Source organism: Myotis yumanensis, unplaced genomic scaffold (genome assembly GCF_028538775.1).
Source record: "Myotis yumanensis isolate MYYU_CA2020_CCGP unplaced genomic scaffold, mMyoYum1.0.hap1 SCAF_2, whole genome shotgun sequence".
Taxonomy (NCBI): domain Eukaryota; kingdom Metazoa; phylum Chordata; class Mammalia; order Chiroptera; family Vespertilionidae; genus Myotis; species Myotis yumanensis.
The window spans coordinates 49,982,413-49,988,869 of NW_027223753.1; positions in this window are offsets into that span (position 1 = coordinate 49,982,413).

Genomic DNA, 6,457 nt, shown 5'->3' on the forward strand with positions numbered 1-6,457 from the left:
GACTTGGTCTCCTTCCTCAGAAGTTTCTTTCATCAATGACAGTTTGGCTGCACAGTTGGCATTAAGCATGTCAATGTAAGAAACATCCAAACCTGTAAGAATTTTTGAGTATTTGAGCAGAACTGACAACAATTATCGGGAAGCAGAATCTCAATGGATTGAGAAAATGCTCTGGAGAATGTCAGATTTGTACCTTATTTTATCCATGAGAATCAAAGGAGGAAATTTAAGGAAGGTTAAGGGTACTTCATTGCTGGTAGATTAGAGCGGTGGGAGAAAGCAAAGCAGGGAAATCTCTGAGATTGAATAAAGAGTAAAATGGAGAAACACATACTTCTTATACATTGGTGGGTACAGGATAGTAAACAATGAACATTTACAGAACCTAGGGATGGTATGGGAGGTGGGGTGGGAATGAGATAACAATGAGGAGCTCTGTGGTCTCCTACTGTGGTGGGAGATTGTGCCCTGAGGGGTGTGCAAAAAAGGAATTATTCTGACATTCCAAAGAAATGTTATTGTAGATGCAAAAAGACAATATACAGGCTCAGGTAAGGTAAAGATTGATCTCGGTCAAGGAAGATACTGGCCTATGATATGACTACCCACCATGACTCACTTTTACTAGTAATTAGGAAGTTCTAATTTCAGATCATCTTTTGTGGTTGCTTGAGATCTCTGAGTTTGTAACACCTGCCAGGTAGGCTTCCCCTGAGCCTATCAGGTTTAATATGTGGCCCTCTTTCGCCTCCTCACCCCCAAGTATAAGCTGGTAGATCTCTTGGTAGGCTGCCCTAGAGGAAATTTAGGAAGGGTCAAAGCAGACGACTTTAATGTGATTTTTAATCTTGAGAGACTATGATTTTAAGACCTTTCAAAGACTTGCAGTCTGATGGGCATTATGGAGCCAAATGTCTAGTGCAGTGGTTGGCAAAGTGCGGCTCGTGAGCCACATGCGGCTCTTTGGCCCCTTGAGTATGGCTCTTCCACAAAATACCGACTTCTGCACATGGGCCACAAAGTTTCAATCGCACCCGCACGTGGTATTTTGTGGAAGAGCCACACTCAAGGGGCCAAAGAGCCTCATGTGACTCGCGAGCTGCAGTTTGCCGACCACAGGCGTGCCTTAGTCCCAGAAGCATGACCCCTCTGATAGAATTTGAGGATCTATTGATGAAGATAAACTTTTACAAGAACTGCTCTTACCCTTTCAGATGCAAGCTAGAACGCCAGTTTTTTTCTGACACAAATTTAAAATCAGAGCTTTCAAACAATTTTGGAAAAGAATGTTTCATCATATGAGACTCAGAAATGACCTCAGCAAAATGTTGGAGGACTTCTCTCAAGGCCCAGAAGCTCCCTGGGAACCATTTGAGTCTGGGGGAGGCACTTCAGAGACCTGATCTTAATTGGCTCTCTTTTTGGCTCCTCTGAGACCTTCACTTCCTCACCATATGGAGGTAATGACACTTGCCACCTTGCATTCATTAGTATAATAGCTATAATGATTTGGTTTGCTCCTATAAAAAGTGCTATATAAATGCAAATGACACCAAGACTGATAATTAACAGTCTACCTGCAAATCACTCATACCCAATGTTCATATATCAGAGAATGAGGAATGTAGAATATTATTTAAGAAAACTGTCCTCTCTTTGTGCTAAATATGGTGACAGTCATTTGTAAAAGCTGTGCCTTTCTCTGGTTCCGTAGCCTGAGTATTTTTGCTGACTGAGGGAGATACTGATGTAATTCATCTTTCAGAAGTGTTAATGCTACTGTGGCAAGATGCTGCATTAAATATGGAGGGAAGGTGGAGGACAAGGGAGTATGGAGTCTATTTCCAGGTGGGTGAAAATGCAAAGTCCCCAAACCCTAAGTGAATTTAATAGGGAGAGATTTATCATGATTTGTACACTGCCAGCATAGCACACAAATAGCTTTGCAAGATGAGAAAAGTGCCAACAGCAGGGCTTGAACATTTCAGCATAACAGTGTAGCTCATCCCCATACACCTTGTCTTCTCTGCCCTGTCCAGATATTAGATAACCCCTAATGATGGCATTGGTGATCTCTGTGAAGCCAACATTCTGGTTAAATAGCCAAAGCTTCAAGGCTCTTGATTTAAATCTGGAAGAAAGAGGTATTTTTTGTTGCTAGAAATGTACTTCATTCCCCCCACTAAGTTCATCTGACCATTCTGCTGTTATCCTATATAATAAAGCGGTAATATGCAAATTGACCATCACTCCAACACACAAGATGGCCGCCCCCATGTGGTCAAAGATGGTCACCCCCATGTAGACACAAGATGGCCAGCAGGGGAGGGCAGTTGTGGGCGATCAAGCCAGCAGGGGAGGGCAGTTGTGGGTGATCAGGCCAGCAGGAGAGGGCAGTTGGGAGGGACCAGGCCTGCAAGTAAGAGCAGTTGGGGGGGACCAGACCTGCAGGGGAGGGCAGTTAGGGGTGACCAGGCTGGCAGGGGAGGGCAATTATGGGTGACTAGGCCGACAGGGGAGAGTAGTTAGGCTGGCAAGGGAGGGAAGTTAGGGGCAACCAGGCCTGCAGAGGAGGGCAGTTGGGAGCAACCAGGCTGGCAAGGGAGAGCAGTTAGGGGTGACCGGGCCATCAAAAAAGGGCAGTTAGGGGCAATCAGGCTGGCAGGAGAGCAGTTAGGCATTGATCAGGCTGGCAGGGGAGTGGTTAGGGGGTGATCAGGCCGGCAGGCAGAAGCAGTTAAGGGCAATCAGGCAGGCAGGCAGGCAAGCGGTGGGAGCCAGCAGTCCTGGATTATGGGAGGGATGTCCAACTTCCCATTTAGGCCCAATCCCACTGGCCTACACGGGCAGTCAGACATCCCTCGAGGGGTCCCAGATTGGAGAGGGTGCAGGCTGGGCTGAGGGACACACACCCCTGCACGAATTTCGTGCACCAGGCCTCTAGTATAAAAAAACAAAATAAGCTAAAAAGAAGGATAAAGGTGGCAAAGCTTTCTTTCATTTCTTTAGCAGGTTGACTCCATTTTTTAAAAAAGGATATATTTCATGAGGTTTTAGTTTTTACACTGTGAGCTGGAGCAGTATCTGTGTTTTTCTATTAACTGATATATTCCTTTAATAACCCTGATAATGGCAAACATGTGGCAAAACCCTCTCCTCAGCATAGTACTTAAATAGCACATGAATTATGAATAAGGAATCTTTACCATTAGCTTAGGCCCCTTAACTTCCTTGGTTTGCTGGGAACTGTTATTTTTACATTCTTTGGGGATTTCTCTTTGACTTCTTACAGTGTCACAACTTGCTCTGATCTTCAATGCTTGCCTTCGCTTCGTAGTCCATTAGTTTTACAGCTTGGCTCTTTCATCTGTTTCTTCATCCAAGATCAGGTTTTTCAGTTGTTTATAGATAAATTACTTTTACTGGTTATTGGGGGGTTTCATAATGCCAGTTGAAGTGAAACATTCAGAAAAGAAGAGGCTCAAGTACTTAGGTGTTTAAGACATTTAAGTTTCATACAGGGAGTTAATTCTCCAATTTAGGTAAGAAGGTTTATATAGTTAGAGAGGCTGATAAATTTATGAACTGAATTTTAAAACCTCATGTAATTTTCCTTTTAAAAAGAAGGCAAACATTAGTAATTTGGGTTCAAAATAGAGTGCACATGATAAGAGAATTAGTCCTGAACTTTTTTTTTTTTTTTTTTATGGAAGGGGGGTATTTTTCCATTCAAACAGGGAAGTGGGTGTGGAAAATAGGAGAAATTGATCCTGTAGCCAGCCAATGGTAGATCTTAACAGTATTAATATTTTAAAGCATTCAACCCCAATTATAGGATTAGAGTCCTTTGAATTCTCAGCAAATTTTCAAAATTTAAAATTTCATTTTTGTTTCCTTCTCTTGTCTCATTATTTCTCTTTTCATCCTGGTGTTATTGGTAGGGTGCTTTCCAAGTCCCCACCTGCTGTAGGTAGAAGCGGTGGGAACAGTGGGAATGAGAATTTCCAGAGGCCCCACAGGAGGATGTGGTATCATGGAAAGCTTGATTTCTGTGGAATTAAACCCCTGAGTTTCCAAGGTCCCATCTCCCTTCATCCGGCCATGGAAAAAGTTCCATTTTATCGTCAGCAGGGCTAAGATCAAAGCCATAGCCCAGAGTCTGCGCTCCGTATTTGCGTAGTCCAGTCCAGCATCTGGCTAGGCCAGCTTGTGTTCCCAGCTACAGTTCATTACTTATAGGGTCCACATGAGTGTGGACCACGTGGCTTCTAGGGCCATATGGCTATGGAGGGAACACTGCTGAGTGCCAGGAAATAGGAGCAAAGCTAGAGGAGCAAGAGAGAGATGATTTCTTTGTCTGCAGATTATGTAATCCCAGATTTCGAAGGCTTGCATAGGCTCCACCACTCCAGCCAGTGATCTCTGTTCTCAGGTTAGAGTAACAGACAAGCCCCTTTCCTACAGCACCCCAAATTTATTGTGCATGTACCCATCTTCCACTTCGTTGAACCTCTTCAGCCCCAGTGATTTGCAGGGAATGGACTGTTGGTTCCCTGAAGACTGTGAAGTGTAGTTTCCTAGTGAAGCTGCCCCTTATGCTAGTAGTGTCTGGCCTCCCCTTTGCTCTTTCCATCATTAATATTAGCTAGCTAATTACAACAGTAACAATTGCACTTAGGAAAATCTCTTGTCTGGTCGACAGTCTTCCTTTTCTTATGTCATTTTCTGGTAAACCTTCCTGTGCTCCACTCTTTGGAAGCATCAGAGGTTGATTTCAGCAGCATTTTAGTGGGATCTAGCATCCTCTATTGGTCTAAAGCAAGGGCTCCAGACCTGGACTCTGTGCCTTCCCTGATTGTTGTAATGGGCACATTCTTTAACCTTTCTGTGCCTGTTGCCTCAAATTTGAACAAAAGTTAATGATATTTTACCCTATTGGGTTATTGAGGAGATTAAAGAAGAGAATGCACAGTAAGGTACTCAACACAGTGCTTGTCACCTTGTAAACACTCAGCACGTGTTACCTTTCATCATTAGGATAAGAATTTCTTTAAGGAAGTTATACAAGTTTTTGAATGCAGGGACCTTGGCTTTTGTTAATCTTTACCAGTTGTTAGTGCTGTAATCTACATAACAAAACTACTCAGAAAGGCCCTCCACTAATAGAAGCAACACCCTATCTAGAAACATAGTAGTACTGTTAGGAGCCATCAGAATCCCAAGGATTAACTGGACTTTCTGAGTGCAAGAGTGCTAGCTCTCATTTTTGCTTCTATTAAAGGTGTCACATAATGTCCAAAGTACCTCTTATAATTCTGTGAAAAGGACTAAAGAGAACCTGAGATCTTCAAATTTAAGTGGTATATGAGTCAACAAAATGTTTTCTGGTATGAAAATTCAGCATTAAATAACCAGGACATATAACATAGGAATTGTGATAGTATCTAAACCTCTAGTCAGTAGAGGAGGAGGTTAGTATAGGTAGTAAGAGGGCTGTTTTAAGCTCACACTATGAAAAGGACTTTAAAGAATCTTGTGTTTGCTGCACTCTCTCCTGTTTGCAGCAGAAAGCAAGGGGGTTGATTCACAAGGCTATGGACCTGAGAGCATGGATTATCCCAAGGGAACAGACTTCAGCATTAAACACAGAGAGAGAACCCAAACACAGGATGTTAACAGACGCAGGAAGCCTACATTTGGCAGAGGGCTTAGGGGGCAGCAAATCTTATTTGCAACACTGATAATAAATATGTTGTTGAAAATGCACATTAAGTGTGAGAATAAGGAAAAGCTGGACATTTTGTAAATTTTAAGAAGGGAATTTTAAGTAAACTGAAAAGCAAGTATGAAACAAGGCCCGCTTAGAATAAGTGGTTTGGTTGTTCAGAATATAGTGTGGGGCTGAAGATTTCAAAGCATTTTTATATATAAGGTAAGTTTTAGATTGTTGTGGTTACTGGCTCTCCCCAAACCTTGAAGTGAAAAGTAAGCTGCGCTTTTCCTTTGCTGAGTATTGCATGAGGGACTTTGGTCCCTATGTAACTGAGCACAGATTCAGCTGCCTACCACCACAACAGCCAAACTTGTTAGCTGCTGGTGGAAAAGGAAAGTAGCTTATTCAAATACCAGCCACATGAGAAGATGGGAGACTCTCATCCCAAAGCCCATCTCCCTATGTCAGTACAGGCAGAGATTTTTATAAGAGTGAGAGGGGAAACAGAACAAAGAAATCAAGGGGAGTGGGTTGAAAAGTTCTCAACGTGCAGACCAAGCAGAGTCTATTTGGTTTAGGACCTTGAAACTGGTCAAGTGATGGTCTGGTGTGCATCCTCCTGGTTTTCATTTGAAGGTCAGCAAATCTCCTGGAGCTGGGACGTCCAAATGTCAGAGTCTGTCTCTTTTAAAGTTATTTCCTAGGATTTTTATACAAACATGCCATTTATCTACAAGCTAGATA